Genomic DNA, 24,821 nt, shown 5'->3' with positions numbered 1-24,821 from the left:
CAGAACCTCAACCTGAGCTACAAATCTTTTCAAAACTCAATATACAGTTTTGTTAAGCAAAGGTAAAAGATACGGGCCAAAGGCAGGAATGTGGAGTTAGGCCACAAATCAGTGATGGTCTCATTGAATGGTGGAACAGGTTTGAGGGGCTGTTCAGAAAATCCTCCATACCCAGAATTATCTCATAAACATTCTCTGGACTGTGTCCAATGCCAGTTGAGTTTTGCTGAAATAAGGGGCAAAAAACTATTCACAAAGTTACAGCTGTGGTCTGGCTGGTGCCTTGTAAAGCTTTAGCAAGACTTTCCTATTTTACACTTCATTTCCTTTGAAAGAAAGTCCAACAGTCCCTTTGCCATCACTATTACCTGTTAAACTTGGATGTTAACTATTTGTGATTCATGCACAAGGACTCCCAAATCATCTGCGCTACAAGCTTTCTGTAATCTTTGCCCATTTAAATAATATTCAGTTCTTCTTGCCAAAGTGCATTATCTCCATGTTTTTTCACAAGATGTTCCATCTGCCCACTTATCTAACAGGAGGTAACATCACTGTAGATTCTATGTCATCCTTGTTTCTTGCCTTCCTAACTATTTTTATGCCATTTTCAAAAAACTGGTGAAAATATATTCATTCCTGTTGTTCAAGTCATTTTTATATGGTGCCCTCGGACTGATTCCTGTGGCAATCCACTAGTTACAGATAATCATCCTTAAAATGTCCGCATTATCCCAACTCTTTATCTTCTATTAGTTAACCAATCCTCTATCCATGCTATTACACTACCCCCAATATCGTGGGCTCTTATTTTATTAAGTACTTTTATTTGCAGTACCTTATTGAAAGTTTTTTGGAAATCCAAACATTCTATATATATTGGTTCTCCTTTTTTGTGTATGTTTCCATCTCATAAATTTGTAAGAAATTATCTTACTCAGCCTGGTCATACTATGTATTTCTAAATGCTCTACTATCGCATCCTTGATTATGGACTCTAACATATTCCCAATGATAGATGTTAAGCAAATAGGCCTATAGTTACTGATTTTTTAAAATCTCCCTCCTTTTCTGAAAAAGGGACTATATTGACAGTTTTCAAGTCCTTTAGGACTCTTCCAGAATCTAAGAATTTTTGGAAGATTGTTGCTAATGCATCCACTATCTCTGCAACTACTTCCTTTAAATTCATCCGATCCAGGGCACTTACTGGCCTATAGCCCCATTGGTTCCCCTTTTATTTTTCTCTGGTGATAGGTATTGCGTTTAGTTCCTCCCCTGGATTATTTGGATTTTTGGAATGCTATTAGTATGTTCTATTATGAAGACTGATGCAAAATATTTATTTAAGTCCCCTGTCATTTCCTGGTTCTTCAATATTATTTCCCCAGCCTAATTCTCTAAAGTTCCTATATTCACTTTGGCTTCTCTCTTCTGTTTAATATATTTAGAGAAGCTTTTACAGTCTTTGTTTATAATTGCTTGCTTGTTTGCCCTTATGGTTTTTTTCTCTCCTTTTTTTGTTTTTCTGCTAAAGTCTTTTCCTAGTTGACTCCTACCAACTCTACTTTCGTTGCTATGTGATTACCCTTAGTTCAGTTTAGCTCAGTTGTTTCCCACCCAAGTTTCTCATTCTCAAATGAGATGCTAAATATAATGGTCATTGTTTCCCAGGGATTATTACCCTGATGTCATTACACATTATCAGATCCAAAATAGACTGATCCCTGGTTGGATCCACACAATATTGATATGTCCCAAATACACACAGATCCAAGCCACCTTGGCAATGTTTTTCTACAAACTCTATCATCGGGAGAAGGTACAGAAGCCTGAACATACGCACCAGCTGGTTCCATAACAGTTTCTACCCTACTGTTCTTAGAATACTGAATGGACTCACAAACTCTTAACATTCGCCTGTACCTGTATTTTTGTTTTTGCCACTGTTTACCTATTATTTACTTATCTATGCTACTTAATTCTGTGATCTGCCTGTTTTGCTAGCAAGACAAAGCTTTTCACTGTGCCTTGGTACATGTGACAATAAATTCAATTCAACACTCTACGAATTCTTCTTTCTGGCTACCTGTACCAATTTAACATTCCCAATCTACATAAAGACTAAGTTTATCTATGATTAAATTACTGAGTTTTAACATGCCTTCATTATCTCCTGATTTATTCTATGTCATACAGAATAGCTACTGTCAAGGGACTATTCCCTCCAGTGTTATCTTCCATTTATTACTTCTTCCTCCACTCATTTGGATCCTACATCATCTGATCCTAAATAATTTCTTGCTATCATACTTATTCCATCTCATAATAGCAAAGCTACTCCACCACTCTTCCTGCCTATCCTTTTGAAAAGTCACAAACCTCTGAACATTTAGTTCCAGTTTGATGTCCTTGTAACCATGTCTCCATAATGGCTATGAGATCATAGCCATTGAGATGTATTTAAGTAAAGAGCTATTAAGTTTGCCTTTACACCATTTATGTTGATGCTCTGATCCTATTTGCTGCTTTTGAAATGCAGTACACTCTGTCCCTTTCTGTCCAATCCGGATATCATTATCAAAATAGTCATCCTGCAATGCTACCATATCTTTTGCTTTGTAAGGTTATCTACCCTCATCCTGAATGCCTCCCACTCCCCCCTCTCCCCCCCCCCCCCCCCCCCAAATAATTTAAAGCCTCCTCTCGGTCCTCATTTATTCAATTCACCGAGGCTTTAGTCCTAGTACCATTTCAAGTGAATCCTCTTCCACTGAAACAGTTTCCTTCTATCTGAGTACTGGTGCCAGTGCACCTTAAACTGAAACCCATTCTCACCACACCACATTTTAGGAAGACAAATAGAATCTATTGTTAGGGAATAAATTCTCAAATAATATAATGAACCTTCATTATTTGGAAAATGGAAAATGCTTGTTCAACTTTCACAATAAGATTAATTTTGTACTTTCACAATAAGATAAATTTTACATTTTCAAACAACGTGTTTAATAAATTGTCTAAAATGAGTGTACGTTCGAAGGCATGAAAAATATAGAACCAGTTCTCTAACATCAAAGCTCATTTAGATGAAATCAAATGGAAAATAATTTACCTGTAAACTTTGGTAGTATGTTAGAACAGAGAGACTTAGGGGTTCAGGTACACGACTCTTTGAAATTTTCATCAGAGGTAGACAGCTGGTTAAGAAGGTGTTCAGCATACTTGCCTTCATTGCTTACACCTTTGAGTAGAGCAGTCATGTTGAGGTTGTACTGGATATTGGTGAGGCCTCTTTTATAGTACTGTGTACAGTTGGTAACCGTTATAAGGAAGAATGTAATCAAACTGGAGAGGGTTCGGAAAACATTTACTAGAATGTTAATAGGGATGGAGGATTTGAGACATAATAATAGACTGGAAAGACTGGCATTTTTTTCACGAGAGCGTAAGAGGCTGAGGGTGACCTTATTGAGTATTATCAAATCATTAGGGGCATAGATAAGGTGAATGACAAGGTCTTTTGCTCGGGTGGAGGAGTTTAAGACCAGGGTTATACTTTTAAGGTGAAAGGAGAAAAATTTAAAAAGGACACGAGGAGTGGAATGAACCGCCAGAGAAAGTGGTGAATGCAGGTACAGGTACAATGTTTAAAAAACATTTGGATATGTTCATGAATAAGAAAGGCTTGGAGGGATAATGAGCTAAGTGCAGGCAGGAAAGTTTGGGATTATGAACTAATTAGTCCAAGGGTCTGTTTCTATGCTGTATAGTTCTTACTACTCAATTAGTGACCACAGGTATTCTGAAATCACAATGATAATCTTTTAAATTATATTGCAGCTAGTAGATCTAGTTACTCATCATTGTAGACTTGATGGCTAGTTTAGTCATTACACTGAAGGAGCTACAAGCTATAAAAAGAAATCTTTCAACCTAAACAAAGTTTAATGCAGAATGATCCATATTGCAGCTACCAGAAAAGTAAAACAAGTACTACAAGAACTTATTGTAAAAATTTTACATTTTCAAACAACATTTTTCTGAAATAAAGCAGGCAAGATAATCTAGAATGAACAGGCAAGGGCTGCACTATCTCCATGACTACATCAGCACAGATACAAGACAAATGTTAATTTTGTATCATTAGTGCCTCACCATATTAACCATCTGAGGATTTCATTCATCAGACAACAACTTGCATCTACATATTGCTTTTAATGTAGAAAAAGAATCTTCACAGAAGCACAGAGAAAAATGCATACCATGCCTAAAGGGGAGATGTTAGGAGGTAATATCCTATTAGGATATCCTATTTTGGCAAACATTGCAAAAGCTTTTCACAGTACTTCTACAATGGAGTACGTGTGACAATAAAAGATATTCTATTCTCTTCTATTTTTAAGAGGTAATAAGAGCTTGGTCAAAGATGGTGAAGGAAGGTCTTAAAGGAAGAGAAGGTGAAGGTATTCAGGATAGCAGTTCCAAAGCACAGAGTCTAAATAGCTTAGGATATTGCCGTTAATTGACTCACCTCTCAAGCACTTCCTCTCCCCGCCTCTCCTCTCCCTCTCACCCCAAGCTTCAGTGACACAGAAAAATCATTGTATGGTTAATCAGTGGTGTGAACCTATGTACTACATCACTGTTATCAAAATGTAATTTAAAACACATTCTCTCAAATAGTATCATGTGGCAAAAGCACATGGATGTATTATTTTTTAAATCAGATACAATGAATATTAATTCACAGATAAGATTCCCATAAATATCTTGAAAAATACTGTGGAATCATAAGGCTCTCTCCCCTTGCCATTCATATCCAAGTTTCTCAAAACTGCATTTTTTAAAGATACAGACTGGATTGATACTTGATCTCTTGAAAAGTTGTTAAGTTGAGGCGTCATTTATCCTTTCTAATTGAAGTTAATATCTTCTGGCTCTGTTCAAATAGAAACAGATCAGGGTTTACGCTGTCCCAACAAACATCACTAGAACAGATTGTCTGATCATTAATCAAACCGTATATGGAACTTTGCTGTGTACAAATTGATTGCCATGTTGTTGTTTTTTTAGAACAATGTGGATCATGAGACAACACAGTAGCATTTTAGACAAGGCAGGGTGTGACTCAGTACAGATAGTAGCAGATTGTTTCCAGATTGTTTTCCTAGCTACAGACCTTAGAGACATGATTAGGTATATTTGGAACAGAAAACAAGAAATCTGTCATTATAGAGAGAATTATGTGACAGTTTACTTCACTTTATGACTAGTAATGGGGCAGAAACTGTGTTTCCAGGAATAGTTTTGAGAAGTGAATGATGAGAACAGGGTGGTTAATGTATTTATTCATATGGAGGTAAATGCTAACACAAACTGGATTGTAAATTCATGTAACTTCTACAATTAACAATAACAACCCACTAAAAGCACACTACAATGTTTTGACAACTTCTGAGGTAAGGAAAGACATTACATGAACCATTGCTTCTCTATTTTTCAATGGAATATATATCCATATTAACAAATTGACCACAAAATGATTGTTTTCTACTGTATATGTAAATTCAGACACTAAGGGCAGAATTTTCTCTTCTAAAATTAAAGTATGGCAGTGATTGTGTTAGTTGGCATATTTACCTATGCCCATGAGTTCTCTCACTCAATAGAGTGCTTCACAACCTTTCAACTGTGCAAGTGATACATGTGCTACTCAATGAATCAAATGGTGAAAAACTCAAAGATTGGTTCAGAGGGTCTGGTGCCATATTTAAAGGCCAGTTGACATCACTTCAATTGGTGCAAGCAAAAGTGAAGGAACTATCCCGTTAGCAAAATATTTTCTTAATTTCAAAAATATTTTATTCATAAAATACCTTTATATACAGACATAGTCATTAAAGCAGTTCTGTTCTCTACAGTAGTATTATGGAGAAACAAACAAACATTGAAGTTTGACTTGATTCACCAAAGCAAACCAAAGGCATTTCTTACTTATGCAAGACTATATTTACACATATTTGTGAACTTGGGAGTCCAATAACTGAACAGACCCCATTTAATTTAAACAGAAAGACATTAGATCGTGGTCTTTCCCTACTGCACCTTGGCAGCAGCTGCCCCTAGCTTCCCTCAGCCCACAGTACTAGATCTTGGAAAGTGCCAGTCTACAATTCCTTACTCTGAAATGCCAGTAAGTTTCAGGCAGATCCAAAAAGTGTCTTTCACCAAGTTGATGGTCCTCCAGGCACAGGCAGTGGTGTGTGTCCCAGGGCACAGCATGTAGAGCACAGAGTGCTGCATCATAGAGGTGCTTGAGATGAGCCTCACCAAAAATCACTGCATCTCTCTCAGATTTCCTTTGCAAAGGCACATTCCATCCGGAGGTGTGTAGCAATCTCCACCCCTCTGTAGCTGCTCCAATGTCAATGTGCAGTGGCACAGAGAGTCCAGGCGAAGGATCTCATAGGTATTGCCCTTCTCACCATCAGCCAAGCAATGTTTTGGTGCTTGTTGAAAAGTTCTGGTGATGAGGCATTCTGCCAAATGATTTTGACAGTGTGTTCAACAAACAACCCGACAAGATCTACCCCCTCATTTTCCCATAGGGTCTTGAGGACACTACGTGCTATTTCCTGTCGGACTTGTGGTTAACATGTTTGTCTTTGGAAATTTCTCCATTATGAATAGCTAATGCAAAATGGTACAACTACTTGGAGCGTTCCCCAGCAAGAAGACCAGACTGTCCTTTGCAAATCAGGGACAGGTAGAACCTCAGTACATAGTGACACTTGGTGTTTGCATACTTAAAGTCTATGCAAAGCTTGATGCAGCCGCTTACAATGGTGACCATCAGGATGAGAGCGGTGAGGGGAATATTCTCCATCTCCCCCACCCCAAACCTGAGCTTTATACATGGTGGCCGTGGGACATGGTCTATCTTAGACATCCAGATGAAGTGGAAGATGGCTTGTGTGACTGCAATGGTGCAGATTTTAGGAATGGGCCAGACCTGCACCAGGTACAACAACAGAGAGTGTGCCTCATACCTAATGACCAGGTTTCTACCACAATGGAGAGAGAGCAGTGTTTCCAAAAGCTCAGGTTCTGCCTCACCTTGGTGATACGCTCCTCCCAAGAATTTGGTCATGGCCAGACCCTTCAAACCACATTCCCAGCACCTTCGTGTAATCTGGCCTGATGGTGAAAGGGATAAGGGATCAGTTGGACCAGTTCCCAAAGAATATCACCTTGCTCTTGCCTCAATTTAGCTTGGCTCCAAAGGCCAATTTGAAATGGTCACAGATGCTTATGAATCTGCGCATTGACAGTGGATCTGAGCAGAAAATGGTAGCATCATTCATGTACAGGAAGGCTTTGAAATGCAGGCCTTTACTGCCTGGAATAGTCACTCTTCTCAGGCTCGCATCCTTTCTAATGGACTCAGCGAAAGGCTCTGTACAACACACAAACCAGGGAGAAGAGAGTAGGCAGGCCTGTCTGACTCCAGATCTGATCGGAAAGTTGTCTGATTCCCACCTTCAATTGAGTTTGCACTAACAATACTGGTGTAGAGCAGTTGGATTCAATTGCGGATTCCCTCCCCAAAGCTCATTTAGACAGCAAGTCCCACTTGTAGGGATATGCTATCCTGTCAATGGCCTTCTCCTGGTCCAGGCTGTGATGAGGTAGGCATCCACTCCCTTGTCCGGCACGCAGCGATCGTATCCCTGAAGAGAGCAAGACTGTCAGGGATTGACCTGCCCAGTACAGCACAGGTTTGGTCGGGATGAATTGCCGATCCCAGAGCAGATCTGACTTGGTTGGTGATGATCTTTGATAGGATTTTGTAATCTGCATTCAACAGTGAAATTGGTCACCAATTCCTAATTTTCTTCCTCTTCCACTTGCAGATAAAGGTGATGATACCTTTCCTCATGCATTCACACATGCTACCTACCAGAAACATAATATCATCCACCTCCAGCAGGTACTAGCCAGTCTAATCCCACAGAGCTGAATACAACTTAGGCAATAAGCCTTCGCTTCTGGGAGTTTAATCTTTTCGAAGGATTTGACGGCCTTGGTCAGCTCATCCAGGAGGGAAAGGAGTGTCTTATGTCTGGGCTTCTCAAAAAAATGCTAACTTTTAAGGCTGTGAAATGGGCAATGCACACTCACACATTTAGTTTCCCTCAAATGTGCAACTCTCTGGAGAATCAAATACACAGTCCTTTGCAGTTGAAATGCTGTCCGAGAGAATACTGAGGCAGGGATACACTGAAGGCTTCATAGCTTCATAGTGGCAGAAGGAGCACTTCCAGAATGAGTGACAACTAAGTTGTCAATATGAAGGAGTGCACTTCCTGATATGACTCTCATACCTTTGACACCAAGGGCCATTTTAGCACAAACGTTCAGGAATATGGTCAAGTGGAACCACTCTCAGAATCTCAGCTGCTTCATTGCTAAAATTCATCTCGGGCAAGTTTTATGAAGACATATTAGCTTTCATAGAGATGAAGATATTATGTCCACATTTGAGAGAAGAACTGAACATTTTATTGAATAAGGTTGTGAACAATGAAACCAAGCAACTGTGTTAGCGACAATGAATACATCAGGCAGAGGGCTTCCTGCTAACTGCTCAAATAAAATTAGACCATGTAAATTAAAGTTATCGATTCAGGTCAGACATCTTGGAAGTGTATGGTTATAAGCTACTCTTTAGCATCTTGAGCTCTCTGGGATCATTACTTTGTCTTCCTCTTTTTGACTGTCCTCCTTGCCCATCTCACGATTCTTACCCTTATTTTCCTCCTCAAAAGGATTTCTCTCACTCCTGCATCTCCTCTTCATTCAATACACCACTTTTTTGGCAACTTAGATTGTGAAGAGGACAGTACATCACTAAGGTGTGAAACACCATGTCTGGGCTCCATTGCAAAGCACAAATTGAGCAGTCCAGGCATTGGAATATCATCTCAAGGGGACTCAATGTATAATGATATGGGCAACGGTGGAAAAAACACACCCAGTGCCACCCTCACCCTGATGGCCACCTTTGTATGTGGCTGTATCAAGCTGTACGTGGGATCCCTGGTACGCAAACACCAAGTGTCACTATGTACTGAGGTTCTACCTGACCCCAGTGTTGTGAAGGATGGGCCTGTCCTCGCTGCTGCGGAATGCTCCAAGTAGTTGGACCATTGCGTATCACCTGTCCTTCGTGGAGAAATTTATGAAGAAAAACACCTTTGACCACAAGTCGATCAGGAAGTGGTCAGCATGTAGTGTCCTTGAGACCCTTCGGGAAAAGGAGAGGGCGGATCCTTTTGAGTGGTTCCCTGAGCAGACTGTCAAAGTCATTTGGCAGAATGCCTCATTGCCAGAACTTTCCAATAAGCACCAAGACATGGCTTGGCTGGTGGTGAGAAGGGCTCTGCCTATTAGATCCTTTATGCATGCCCGGATTCTCTGCCGCACCGCACGCTGCCCCTGAAGCGGCTGTGGAGGGGACGAGACTGTCACACACCTCCTTCTAGAATGTGCCTATGCAAAGGAAGTCTGGAGAAGAATGCAGTGGTGTTTGTTGAGGTTCGTCCTGAGCAGTTCTGTGACGCGGGACTCCGTGCTGTATGGTCTATTCCCTGGGACGCACACTGAGATGAACATCAACTGCGCCTGGAGGATCATCAACTCGGTCAAAGATGCTCTTTGGTCTGTCCGAAACCTGTTGATCTTCCAGCTGAAGGAGTTGACCCCGACTGAGTGTTGCAGACTGGCACATTCCAAGGTCCAGAACTATGTGTTGAGGGAGTGCTGAAGCTTGGGGCAGCTGCTGCCAAGGCGCGGTGGGGAAAGTCCACCTTGTAAGGTATGCCTGCCTAAGAAGAACAGGGGGCCCACTCAGAAATTCAGCTCTACTAACACCTCAGCAGAATATCTGGATAGTTAATTTACAGATTTGTACATACGAATGATTAATTCCGATCTCTGTATGTAAAGAAATGGAATGTATATGTACGTATGGCATCACCAATTGTATAGATATCAAAATAATTTTATGAATAAAGTATATTTTTGAAAGAAAAAAAAATTGGAATATCTCAAAGCCAATGGCCTGTTTCACAATAGACCTGGTCAAAGGATATTTGACATTGTACCTTTCCTCCGCAGCAAGCTGAGAATTTCCTAGAGATGTCACCAGCTGTGTCTGTATTGGATACTCCTTTGTCACCTACCAAACATCTTTGTATTGACTGAGGGCTTATGAAAGAGGATAGGCGAAAGTGAGGACAGCAGATGCAAGAGATGAGAGTAGAGAGTGTATTGCTGGAAAAACACAGCCAGTCAGGCAGCATCCAAGGAGCAGGAAAATCAGCATTTCAGGCAAAAGTCTTTCATCAGGAATGAAGCCTTCCTGCTGAAGGGCTTATGCCTGAAATGTCGATTTCCCTGCTCCTTGGAAGCTGTCTGATATGCTGTGCTTTTCCAGCACCACACCCTATGAAAGATGATGACAACTGTGAGTGCTCCAGCACTTATGGCTAATGGGCAGCTCCCTGAATATCTGGCATAGACCTGCAAAATCTGGTGATATGGCCACAAATGAAGTGACCGTTAAAAGGAGTGGAAGCCTTTCATTCATAAACACTGCTGTGCTGGTTAATGTCAGGGCACTCTCAAAGCTATGTGGATACAATCAATTGCACCCTATAGCTGTGGGATGCAAAAGATTCATACACAGAAACAGACCCTTAGGTCCACGTAGTCCATGCTAAACGTAATCTCAAACTAAACTTGCCCACCTGAATGCTTCTGGCCCATATCCCTCCAAACCTTTCCTAGTCATGTACTTAGCCAAATGTCTTTCAAGCATTGCAATTGTACCCACATCCATCACTTCCTCAGGAAGTTTATTCCACATGCGAACCACCCTCTGTGTAAAAGATTTGACCTTCATGTGTTTTTAAATCTTTTCTTCTCTCACGTTAAAAATGTGCCCCCTGTCTTGAAATTCATTTAGATCGGGGGTTTTCAGACTAGTAGTATCTGAAATAGTTTGAAATCAGACCTTTGGATCCAAACTCATTTTCAGCAATATGGATGGGTTTGACATCTACTACAAACTGACCGACTCCCACAGCTACCTGGATTACACCTCCTCCCACCCTGCCCCCTGTAAAAACGACATCCCATTCTCCCAATTCCTTCATCTCCGCCGCATCTGCTCCCAGGAGGACCAGTTCCAAAAACGTACAACCCAGATGGCCTCCTTCTTCAAGGACCGCAATTTCCCCCCCGACGTGGTCGACGATGCCCTCCACCGCATCTCTTCCACTTCCCGCTCCTCCGCCCTTGAGCCCCGCCCCTCCAACCGCCACCAGGACAGAACCCCACTGGTCCTTACCTACCACCCCACCAATCTCCATGTACAGCATATCATCCACCGTCATTTCCGCCACTTCCAAATGGACCCCACCATCAAGGATATATTTCCCTCCCCTCCCCTATCAGCATTCCATAAAGACCACTCCCTCCGTGACTCCCTCGTCAGATCCACACCCCCCACCAACCCAACCTCCACTCCCGGCACCTTCCCCTGCAAGCACAGGAGGTGCAAGACTTGCGCCCATACCTCCCCCCTCACCTCCCTCCAAGGCCCCAAAGGAAACTTCCATATCCGCCACAAATTCACCTGCACCTCCACACACATCATCTATTGCATCCTCTGCACCTGATGTGGCCTCCTCTATATTGGGGAGACAGGCCGCCTACTTGCGGAGCATTTCAGAGAACACCTCTGGGACACCCGGATCAACCAACCCAACCACCCTGTGGCTCAACACTTCAACTCCCCCTCCCACTCCACCAAGGATATGCAGGTCTTTGGACTCCTCCATCGCCAGACCACAACAACACGACGGTTGGAGGAAGAGCGCCTCATCTTCCGCCTAGGAACCCTCCAATCACAAAGGATGAACTCGGATTTCACCAGTTTCCTCATTTCCCCTCCCCCCACCTTGTCTCAGTCAAATCCATCGAACTCAGCACCGCCTTCCTAACCTGCAATCTTCTTCCTGACCTCTCCGCCCCCACCCCAGTCTGACCTATCACCCTCACCTTGACCTCTTTCCACCTATCGCATTTCCAACACCCCTCCCCCAAGTCCCTCCTCCCTACCTTTTATCTTAGCCTGCTGGGCACACTTTCCTCATTCCTGAAGAAGGGCTTATGCCCGAAACGTCGATTCTCCTGTTCCCTGGATGCTGCCTGACCTGCTGCGCTGTTCCAGCAACATATTTTCAGCTCTGATCATGATAGAGCTGTTGTTTCATTAAAGCCACAGCTGGTAAAGATAAAAAGCTGTGATTACTTAATGCTTGGAATTGAATCTATTCTACAAAAATTTTGCTGGGTTATGAGATGATTAGATCTTGAAAAGCCTGTTCATTGATGGTCGAGGAAGTCACTATAGGTTGACAACCACCTGATGGAGGAGTAGCATTCCAAAAGCTAGTGTTTTCAAATAAACCTGGTGGATTAAAACCTGGTGTTGTGTGATTTTTAACTTTGTACACCCCAGTCCAACATTGGCATCTCCACATATTGGTCATTTACTTCTTGTTTGTGGGATGCTTGTGATGCAGGGTAGCTACTAGATAACAGTTACAATGCTTCCAAAAAACAACTTATCATGTGAAGTTCTTTGAGCCATTTGACGAAATGCATTTCATACAAAATTTGAGCAGGAAAAGTGATACCAGTTTTCCACTCCTCCATCAGTAATATTTATGTTGCAATTCTCACCCCAACTTAAACACAGACCTTAATTGGTTCCAAAGGCTAACACAAATCAGAAAACTAGTGCAGATTGATATATATCTAACTTAATAAATTAAAGATATTTTAAAAACATTTTCATAAGTTACGTTCTTGTACCTTTTGTGAACCAGACTCCTATATGGTGTAATTCCAGTGGTTTCAGCTGGGAAGTGGAAACTGGTCTGATTACAAGGGAAGATTGGGATAGCAGGAGAAGAGACAGCACTCTGGTTATAGTATGGGTGGAGCTGGGCAACTAGTGACACGCCTAACATCCATTTTAATCTCCCCCATCTCCATTCTATCTCTCCTTGTTCAAGAGCACACTGCACCTGTCACTTTGCAATTTCAGCTTTGAATGGATCAGTTAAGGTTTCTGCCATCCTATTTATTGAAGCAGTGATATTAGTATCCAGGGCCAGCAAAGACTGTGCTATGGTTCAAATTCCACCGAGGATGACATCCTGGCAGTGTCCTGTGACATCAATGCACAAATGATTGAGCTGGAATCCTCTATTCTCCATGACTGAAGAAAGTATCCCTGGCAGTGCTTTTGCCATTTTTACTGTTTACTCTCCATCATTCTTCTTTTTATTGTTTTCCTCAAGTATACACCACCATGCCCACTCTTGGTTCAGTGCCTTGGTCCATCTGAGCATAGCTTGCAGATGTACCTGCCAACACAGGTTTTCCACAGCTCTCCCAACACCACTGTTTAATTCTGTTCACTTTTAATGTGCAATTCATAAAATGACATTCCATCTAACAGAATCTAAGTTTGTCTATTGTCCTGTAATGATACAGTCCCTGAAGGAATCAGCTCTTCTGAGGAACAGTCCTTCAGGAAGTCATGAACTGCTGTTCTTCATCTGGTAGTCCTGGAAGTGAGAAGAGATAGATTTGGTTTAGCCATGGAATATACAAATATTGAAATGCACATGGAGTAATGTGACCATATTCTATTTAGCACTGAGTCTGAATAACTCAGTTTTCTAATGAGATGTGGGCTGGAGATATTTAATTTGGATTCCATATACCACTGAGCCTGGTTTTGCCATCTCTATTTCTCAGGTATGTTGATGCACCACTTGTCTCCAGGCCCTACTGATGAGATGGAATACACTTGACAAAGACAGAGTGAAGAGATGTACTAAAGGGTGTGGGCTAATTTGCAACTTTGCTCACCTTTCCTGATCCAGTTAGTTCATTAAAGTGCTTACAACATAGAGTGCCATCCTTCTAATAATAGTCCTGTTACTCACTTCATCAGCCTCCCCCAGGCATGCCTTTTTCATTGCACAGAAATGAAAACAGGACCACCTTCCTCCATCTTGTTAGACGTAGTGGTACATCAGTGAATGCCTCTTTCAGAGTGAAGCTTTTGCCTTCCCTGGTTCCATCGCATTTTTAAAAAAATTCATGCATGGGAATTGGGTGCTGCTGGCTGGACCAGCATTTAATGCATCCCTCATTGCCTCTGGGAAGGCAGTGGTGAACTATCTACTCAAAACACTGCAATCCATGTGCTGTAATAGACCCACAACGCTGTTAGAAATGAAATTTCTAATGATCACATACAAGTCAGCCAACTCCTCCAAATTTCACCTCTCCATTTGCCCAAATGGAAAAGATGAAATTGGATTATGCACATCTGTAATTGCATTTGCTTACATGCAAGTCATAGATGTGAAACCTAAAAATGGAATCATAAAGTATCACCTATAGTGTTGGACATGCTCATGCATCCCACACAATTGCATCTGTTACCATGATCTTTATTTAGTTCCATCTTTATTATATTTTACTCTTGAGTTGGTTAAAAATGTTCCCTGTCACTACTCCACCTTTAAAAGAAAGTGCTAAACGTGAACACACACAAAGGAAACTCAATGTAAAGGATTGTACATTATTTTTACATGATTGGGCAATACTCTGTATAAATCACTAGTATTATATACTGCCAGCATGAAATAGCCAGCGAACATGAGTCCATTTTAAGCTGACTGATAAGAATTTCCACTTCAGTTTTAGAATCAGAGATGAGCAGGAACACGTAAAAGCAGCATGCAGGAAGTAACTTTGGTTTCTGCAAGTGGGAAGGAGAGGGAGGTTGGAAACTATTATGAACCTGCCTCAAAGAAAAGAATTGTGCATTTTGGCATGAAAAGAAAATCACAAAATATATAGTCATGACATGACAATAAAAACATTGGGGATAAAGATTTGCAGTCACAATTCCTTGTTTTATTGGATTACAGTTCATTCCTAACTCTCAGCACTAGTAAAGATAGCCCCAGGTAAGGTCAGCATACATGCAGAGGGGGCGCGGGCAGGTATCAATCTCCTCTAAATGTGTCCTAGATTTCCTCTCCTACAATCAAAAACAAGCTGAGACTAAGTTAATGTTTGTGATCAAATAGAAAGCTTTGGGATCTAAGTGCTAATTAAATCAGACTCAAAACAATATTGATCCATGTCTCATAGTTACTCCAATATCCACTTGATGGAAAGCAGAGGCCTCTCACTTTCTGCATGAAATTCAATAAATGCTTTATTTAGACGGAGACTTTGCTGTCCCTGAAAAACTCAATTTGACCATGTGATAGTGTGGAATCATTAACTAAGCCTAGCAATCAGATCCTAAACTGTAATTTAATGAAATCTTTCTTACACACTGCTGCCTCTCCATCGCCTTGTGAATAGTCTCATTCTGAGCATGTGTGAGTGCTGTTCCACCTAATGGGAGCATTGGCCTTAAATGCAGTCCTATTGAACTAAGGTTCCAGTTTTTACTAGGGCCCTAAATATACAGTGCTCCACTTGAACACCCTTTCTTCATCCACAAACGTGCTCTCAGCTATCTGTGGTTCGACACTTCACTCCTTTTGCATTTTGGCTGGACCCTTATCTTTGGATGTCTACAGTTAGAGCCAATTTCATTGTTGGCTTTATTGTGTCTTTAACATTTGCCCAGAGAGTGGTAGGTACCTGGAACATGCTGCCAGGGAGGTGGTAGAAACAGATAGCAAAGTTTAAGTAGTATTTACATGGTCATGAACAAGCAGGGAATAGATGGCTAGGGTCAAGTACAGGCAGATGGGATTAGTTTAGACAGGGATCATAGTCGGCATGGACATAGTGATCCTACGGCCTGATCCTGTGCTATACTGTTCTATGCTCTATTGTTTGTATCAAAATATCACATTTTCCAGCAATTTCCCATGTTAGTAACTTTTGAAAAGATGCAGTTCTGATTTTGTGGAAGTCTGGTGTAGCATGGCTCAACATCTTGTAAATTTACATAGCTCTGAGTCTCACATCTCCCAAATGACTATATTTTTATTTAGTTTTAAGTTTGCTATTTATAAATAAGAGAAATAAACACAATCTAACATAATCCAGCTATAGTTTCACTTTTGGACTTCAACATCCGTATTATAATGGACTTCCACTGAGTTTTCTTGTGTTTTTCTTCCACCATTTTATGATCTTCTTTCAAATGGACTTCTGTTTACATGGGTTTACAACATCCAAAAGCAGTTTACAACCAGTATGTTAACTATTTTGAAGTGCTGTTATGCTTGTCATTAAGATCGGTAAATATTGGTCTTGTCAACAACACCCACATTCCATAAAAGAATTTAAAATATTCAAAATAATAGCATCCTTCTTTCTACATATGCTGATTTCACTAATGGGTGTTTCCAGTGTTTTCTGATTTTGAATGAAATTATCATCTTTAGTGTAATAGTATTACGGCAGTTCAGCACTTGAGTATTGCAGAAAATACAAAACTAAAGATTTTCATCTTGCATTCATCCAAATTTCCAAAGATACCAAAGTAAATGGAAAACAACATTTATTTTATATGAGAGGAGAATGCTGATTGGTTGGCAAGTGGACTCTGATCAGTTGAGACATTGCTATGAAGAATCCACCAGTTAACAATGACTGATAGTTAAAAACCAAGCAATGTTTAAGGTTTAAATCAGACAAGTGACTCTGATTGATCAAGGCATAGCTCTGAGAAATGAACCATGGAAGGGCTGTCACCTATTTTGCTGAATTGAAAGAAATACAGAGAGTGTCCATGTTCTTTATGTCTACAAAGAAGAGGGCCCTATGTATCAATATACATAACTTCCAACATATGCAATGCATTACACTGCGAGCTCAACTGACAATCCCAAATTGGGCTCTCAGTGTAATTCTTCACACACTCAGGAATATTTAGGAAATTTTGTCCAATTACTTGTAATGTCGGATACTATTTTTACAACCACAACCTCATTGGTTATGGACAGAAGCTTTCTTGTTGTAAAGGGCCAAAGGGATTCACTGTTTAGTCTTACGGTACAATCTGCCAGGTTTGGGATGTAAAGTATATAAAACCATATACTACCGATAGTTCGTTAGTCAAACTTGTTGATAGGACTGGCAGGACCACAGTTGTAACTTATTTCTAAATCTCTCTGCTTTCAACTTCGGATAATCCTGTCAATAACTGATGAACTACCATGAAGAGCAGTATAAGTTGTCAAGCTGTGGGAAGCCTGCCAGTGATTTGAACATCAAATGTTGATTGAAATATTGACACTTGAAATGGATTTAAAGTTTAGAGTTTCCAATCTCGATGCTTTTTGATGATTTTTGAATTGAGATTCTGATTTTGGTGTGATATTAATGAGTTAATTTGCTCTGCTGACCTGCAGGTAATTGGATGTCCCGAGGTGTGATGCCTCTGACTCACAGGTAGATTGTAAGGAATTTATATTCCCATCCCTTGCCATTCAGAGCCACTTACCTGGCCATCTCCTTTTATTCAGAGATAATTTATATTTGCATCATCATCCTATTCAAAATCAATAAGAACATTGTAGTTAGAATTTTGACTACTCCCTGTAGTTTAAAAAAAAGATTTGCAACAGATTTGAAAATTAAGGGATGATTTACATTATATTGTTTCTGGAGATGATTAGGTCACTGCATTATGTCTTGAGTGGCATGTGACTGTGAGGGAGTGGCTGTGAGTTGTCTTGTGGGCATTACTGACCACAATATAAAGATTTTGTATAAAGGAAGGACTGTTCTTTTGTTCAGAGATACCTCTCGACATGTTTTGCAAGCATAGCGAACAGTGTTCAGAGTTTCTCCAAAGTTTGTACTATATTTGCTTAACAAAAGTTGGTGTGTTGCAGTTGCATCAAATGTGTAAGAATCTCAGGAAAAGAACCATTTGGTGGCAGCGGTGGGATTCCAACATAGACGAAGCTTCTAGGTAGACTGAATAATTGATCGTCTGAGTGCCGATTGTACGAGGCAGATGGGCTCACAAGGTAAGATTTACCTTGATCTCTCTCAACCTATCACTCAGTCGACCCCTCATCCCCTAGGATTCTGTGGTAACAGAATCGCCGAGGTAACTTACGCACTTGCACGCTCACGTGCTCGCTTTCAGCATCATATGTTATTGAGAATTCGGAGGTTAAAGTCCTCTGGGAAAAGGAAGTTAAAGTCTTCTAGGAAAAAGGTGTTAAAGTCCCCTGGAAAAAGGAGGTTGGGTGCTCTAGTGGTGAGGTTTGAGGCTCTGCAGCGAAAAAAAAGTTAGAAATCATGAACTTCAAAGAAAAACATCTAAACAAAATCTGGTACTTCTTAAAATTATTGCCTTTAACCCCCACAACTCCCCTTAGAAGTACTTTTCAGACAACATGGCGTCACCAGGAAAAGGGGATGAAAGTGGAACCGGTCCATTTGAATCCCGACAGTGAAGTGCATTGACTACTGGGAAGCTTTGTCCGGGTTTTTATTGTGGGAGTCTCAGTTTCTGGGTTGTGGACTCAACTTGGCGAGTCTTTCGTCTGGGGGGAGGGGAGCGGCTTGGATTGCGGCATCGTGTGGTCAACTGCGAGGGTTTTCTGTTTTTGTGGGTGTGGTTTCATCAGGAGGGTGTGACTGGTCTTTCTATCTTTCACTGCCTTGTACGGTGGTGGGGTGGTTCCTCACTCTGGTTTCCACCAATGTGAGGATGTTTTAGTAATCTTTTTGTGTGCACATGCTGGGGTTCGCGGGGCTTTCAGAATCTTAGACTAATGCTTGTGTTTTTTTTCTGTGTGGACGAGACTTATTTTTGTCCGACTCTGATGTGGGTCTTTTGGGGCCACCTCCTCCATCTTTTTGACTGCTCGTTTTCCCATTTCATAGATCATCACTGGGTGAATTGACGGGGTTCTCAAATGTTCCGCATTTTTCCCTCATATTAAAATGAGAAGAATTCTGACCAGAGGTTCTTCAAAAAAAAAGAGAAACACTTAAATTAAGGTTGTACTAATACTTGGGTTGAAAAAGGAAGCTTCAGTACAAATTATGCTATACTGGAAGTGTTTAATGTTTAAATATTTTGATTTGTTAAAATACTGGTTCAGAAAATATTGAAGTAACTGTTTTGCCTTATTTGAATTAGGATATCAATTCAATGTGTTGTGTGGGCTACATAATATGGCAGATTTTGTTTTTACATTAATGTTATACAACATTAGGTCCTTTTTTTAAATTATCAAACTTGTAACCTTAAAACATATTGATTCAGGATCTGCAGCCCTTGATTTATAATGCCTGTTTCAAAAACAATTGTCAGTGGTCATACAATACTTTCATTTGGCTAATGTATTATATCTTTGTTTTTTAATGCAGAATTTTCACAAAAAGAAGAGCGCATTTTAATTTTGATGTTTTGTTAAGATTTTAGAGAATATTAGAACTTGAGGCTGAGCTGTTTAAGTTCTGTCAATTATTATTAAGGCTTCATTGGCCCCTTTCATATTGCAAATTCAAAGAATGTTGGTCTCTACCAAGGTTGTACAGTTACTGGTCTGTAACTACTGTGATTCTGACTGTTTTATTTGGGAAGTTTCATTTGGAGAACATATTTTAATATATTTTGCATTTGTTTCCCATGAATATTTTAGATTTAAATCTGAATTGAAACTGTCTCTTCAATGTCCAAAGCACCGGAAACATTTTGTTGTTTCCTTGCTGTTCCAGATCTTGGAAATGTTTTTCCTGACAACTTTCATATTAGCCAAGTATTAATTTGTTAAAGGAAAATAATTTTTGAATAACCTGAATGGGGACTCCCAAGGCTTTGATTTTAGGACCATTAATTGTTGCTTATAAATGACTGAATTGTTTAGGCAGTAAAATTTAGAAGTTTATGGATTGTATAAAACTTGATGAGGTTATAAATAGTGAACAGAGTAGCAGACTTCAAGACAACTGAGAATGTTGAAATAGGGAGACGCAATTTAGTATAGTTAAATGTGTGACTGTCTTCATACTGATACCCACCTTGGCAAGGAAGCAATGAAAGATGAAATGCAAAGATACTTGCAGCAGCTAACGTTGTCTCAAGAGCTTCTCCATTCACATGTAAAGCACGCCTTTGGAACACTGCTAACACCTCCACAACCTGATCCAACAGATTCAATCAGCTCCCTAGTCATGAACAAGAAAAGTCAAGAAGGTAACAATAGTGAAGAGAAGGTCCATATGCCTTTTGTCAGTGGCCTTCCTTTTTACCTAAGGATATTAAACCATGATCCGGTTCACTGATCAAGCTGACATCAAAACAACCAATTGGCTTTGTTACATTTGACAGCAAAGTGGAGCATAAGCAGCAAGAAATGCTGCGTTCACCTACCCTGCTGCTGCACTTTGTGCTCAGATACACTGGTATCCTCCACCTGAAACATCTCCAAGGATGGAAGTCTCATCAGTTTTGTTAAGAATTTAATTGCCCTTATCCAAGAATTCAGACTTTTCCATGCAGTGGTGTGCAAGGACAGACTGGATTTTATTTTCAGGTTGGACTTTACTAAAGGAGATTTTGGATAACTGACTCGTTTCCTCTCAGCTTGGAGGGGATGGAGTGGTCACTAAGGACTGTGGGTTTAAGAACTTTACTGGTGAACACTTTCTTTCCTGCAGATTCTATCCACTGCATGGACTAGTAATTCTTGTTACAATAATTGTATGTTGTGTGTCAATAACTTGCTTAAGTACTAGCAGTAAGATTCTTATGAATGAGGTGGTAGTGCCATCTAGCTGGTTATCATGGAATGATAAAATGAGGGAATGTGATATTAAACAGTTAATTTGCTCTGCTGACCTGCAGGAAATTGGATGTCCCAAGGCTAAGGTGTGATGCCTCTGACTTACAGGTAGATTGTAAGGAATTTACATTCCCATCCCTTTCCATTCAGAGCCATTTACCTGGCCATCTCCTTTTATTCAGAGATAATTTATATTTGCATCATCATCCTATTCAAAATCAATAAGAACATTATAGTTCGAATTTTGACTACTCCCTGTAGTTTAAAAAATACGATTTGCAACAGATTTGAAAATTAAGGGATGATTTACATTATATTGTTTCTGGAGATGATTAGGTCACTGCATTATGTCTTGAGTGGCATGTGACGTTGAGGGAGTTGTAGTGAGTTGTCTTGTGGGCATTACTGACCACGATATAAAGATTTTGTATAAAGGAAGGACTGTTCCTTTGTTCAGAGAGACCTTTCGACATGTTTTGCAAGCATAGCAAAGTGTTATGAGTTTCTCCCAAGTTTGTACTGTGTATGCTTAATAAAAGTTTGGTTGGTCACAGAAGTTGGTATGTTGCAGTTGCATCAAGTGTGTAAAAATTCAAGAAAAAGAACACTGGGACCTTCAAATTAATTTTGGAAATGATAGGCAATTAAAGTGGTCACCTCCAGGATCCTAATAAAATTAAGCACAAGAAGTGGGCTCCGCAGGCTCAAAGGCCAATATCAGGGTTTTCAACATTTTAACAGTCAGCGCTGAGAAAGAGAGGGAACCTGAAGATAGAGGATCCTTCTAAAGAATTTCTATAAATTTTCTATAAATGCCACTGGAGCCAGCATTGTGTCTTTAAAAGGCCACTGGGCCCTAAGTAGTTCCCTCTAGTAGCAGGTGGGTAGCCATCACCATCCCACCACCACACCCCCACCCCTCCAATGATTAGTCTGTTTCAAATGATCTAGAGTTGCGAATAAGCTGGCAAGCCCATATACAGTGGAAACTCGATTATCTGAACATGATGGGTGGGCTCTATTTCGTTCGGATTATTGATTATTCGGAAAATCGATTAAATGCCTTTCCTCTGCGGCTCTGAGATTTTAAAAGTCTGCTCCCTGTTCAGGAGAGTACAGCAGCACACAGAGCGCGAGACCCCGCCCGCAACACTGCTCTCCACCCCCCCCCCCCCCCATTCCCAACCCAGTCCAACCAGCCCCCCAACCCGGTCCAACCTTGCCCCCCCCATTCCCAACCTCCGTTCCCCCCCAGCACAAAGTGCGTAAGCCCCCGTTCATGCCCGGCCCCTCTCCAGGGCTATCAGACTGTACACCAACAACAAGACTGCTGCTGCTGCTGCCTTTGTTGGGTAAGTCTCCCAAAAGAGCACAGACACACACACAACTTTTTACTGCAAATTTTTGACAGGGTCCATGTTTGCCCTATACAGAACAATGTTGAAGAGATTATTCCTGGAAAGTGGGGGGTTGGGGAGATTAGGGTACACCCCTCTGTAGAACTCCAGGGAAAGTGTGGGTAGAGAGAGAGGGCAGGAGGTCAGTAATTTGGAGACAGTGCCTGCTTAATCACTGTAAACAAAAGACGCGATCACTGCTGGAAATACGTCTTTGATGTAATGTTTCTATCGGGACCTCGAGATCTCCTTCGGATAATCCGACTTTTGGATAATTGGGATTCGGATAATCGAGTTTCCTCTGTACTGGTTGTTAACAAGAAAGTGTTGGCTCATTTACCTTCAATGCCACCTCCACAACAAAATTAAAGTTCGTCCCTTTGCAGTTCCATGACAGCTGAAATAATGCTTGCATGACCAGGAATGGACTAATCTTTTTCATTGATTAGCCACAACCAAATACTATCTTTGAGAAAGTATTGCTAAGTTGGCTCAAAACAGATATGCAAGAAAAAGTAATTCACATTTGCAGTGGGAAAAGTATGAACTCTATCATGAGCACACTTGAGAAGTAAATAATGTGTGTACATAGAATTTGTCTAAATGTATTATCTCCAGGTTTGTGGATGACATAAAGCTGGATGGGAATGAGGAGGATGCAGAGATGCTTCAATGTGATTTTGAAGAAAGTGAGTGAGTGGGCAAATGCATGCAGATAAAGTATAACATGGATAAATGTGAAGCTATTTGCTTAGTTGCAAAAACAGAAGGCAGATTATTATCTGAAAGTGATAGATTGGGTAAAGGGATATGCAACCAGACCTGGGTGTCTTTGTACTCCAGTCCCTGAAAGTAAGCATGCAGGTGCAGCACACAGTGAAGCAGGAAATCGGTACGGTGGCCTTCTGCGGGAAAAGATCTGCTCCCCTGCCTATCCACAGCATGGCCACACAGAACACAGAAAATCAAGCCTGTCCAAATCATACAAAGAATGCTTCAGCATTGACCAAACAGGCTGACAAGGGAAACCAGACATGACCGCAGTCACTCACAGATCAGGGAATACACTTCCCAACACAATCTGACAATAAGCTTCCTGGACTCGATAAATATAGCTGTCCAAAAGCCCTAAGGGCAGTTCCATACCCCAGTGATACCAAAGCCACACAAAGGACAGGTCAGATGGAGAGGCACCAGAATACCTCGGTTATAGGAGAGCAACAATTGGATTGAATTTATTGTCATGTGTACCAAGGCACAGTGAAAAGCTTTGCCTTGCAAGCAATGCAGGCAGATCACAGAGTTAAGTAGCATAGATAAGTGAATAATAGGTAAACAGCAGCAAAAACAAAAACACAGGTACAGGCGAATGTTAAGAGTTTGTGAGTCCATTCAATATTCTAACAACAGTCGGGTAGAAACTGTTTCCAAACTGGCTGGTGCGTGTGTTCAGGCTTCTGTACCTTCTCCCCGATGTAGAGGTTGGAGAAAAACATGGAAACACCACCTGACAGCCAAGTAAAGGGACATTCTCACCTACCCTCGAAGAGAGCTGGAATCTTCTGATCCCATTAAGAACTGATTGATGCTACCAGATACTTCATTGTATCTACTTTCAGGACATTCTTCAGATAATTTCTTTGCAATTATGACCATTGTAACTTGATTACTTGATGATCAAGACCATTGTATTTTCACTATATTTAATTAGCATAATTGTACTGTATTCTTATAAAAACTGGCTTGATTCTCATCTTGGGGAAGAGAGTTTTGGCTACCTGGACAGACTGTTAATAAAAAGTTTGTTAATTTCACTTCGATCTGCATTTTGTGATCTCTGCTTTATTGGGCTAATTTCTCCGACACCTTCATTGTGAAAGGATTCGAGTACAGGAGCAGGGAAGTCTTACTGCAGTTGTTCAGCTTCGATTAGACTACACCTGGAGTATTACTTGCAGTTTGGTCACCTTATCTGAGGAAGGATATTCTGGCTATAGAGAGAGTGCAATGAAGATTTATCAGACTGATTCCTGGGATATCAGGACTAATATATGAAAACAGATAGGATCAGTTAGGAATACTTTCATTGACATTAGAAGAATAAGGAGTGTAACCTCTAAAATTCTAACAGGACTAGACAGGGTAAATGCAGAAATTTGCTAGAACCAGGGGTCACAGTCTACTGATATGGTGTAGACAAAGACTGAGATGAGGTGAAATTTCTTCACCCGAAGAGTGAGATGAGGTGAAATTTCTTCACCCAAAGAGTGGTGAACATATGGAATCTCTGCCATGGAAAGCGGTTCAGGCCAAAACATTGAAAAAGCAGGAACAGGGTATTGAGTTGAATAATCAACCATCATTAAGAATGGCACAGTGGGGTCAAACGGCCAAATAGCTTATTGCTATTTTCCACGTTTCTATTTAGTCTGCAGTGGTTTGGGAAAGTGGCTCACATAAACATCACCAACGCAATTAGAGT

At 40.8% G+C, this 24,821-nt stretch overlaps 1 long non-coding RNA gene across 3 annotated transcripts in view; it reads left to right on the top strand.

The window, feature by feature from the left end:
• LOC148142174 (uncharacterized) overlaps positions 1 to 24,147 on the top strand; it is a 49,457-nt gene extending 25,310 nt beyond the window's left edge. Inside the window, exons 2-3 of one of the 3 annotated variants that reach the window (XR_015752162.1) lie at positions 18,030 to 18,167; positions 23,819 to 24,147. This is a non-coding gene — a long non-coding RNA (uncharacterized LOC148142174). Of the gene's footprint in view, positions 1 to 18,029; positions 18,168 to 19,035; positions 19,376 to 19,524; positions 22,097 to 23,818 lie in introns of those variants that run through there. The other 2 variants (XR_015752163.1, XR_015752164.1) reach the window with 2 other exon arrangements.
• Positions 24,148 to 24,821: the final 674 nt, after the last annotated feature.

Source organism: Chiloscyllium plagiosum, unplaced genomic scaffold (assembly GCF_037043375.1).
Source record: "Chiloscyllium plagiosum isolate Xiang-an unplaced genomic scaffold, Cpla_swu_hap1 HiC_scaffold_30, whole genome shotgun sequence".
Taxonomy (NCBI): Eukaryota; Metazoa; Chordata; class Chondrichthyes; order Orectolobiformes; family Hemiscylliidae; genus Chiloscyllium; species Chiloscyllium plagiosum.
The sequence above is the reverse complement of the archived record's forward strand: the minus strand, read 5'-3'. Positions and strand labels throughout refer to the sequence as shown.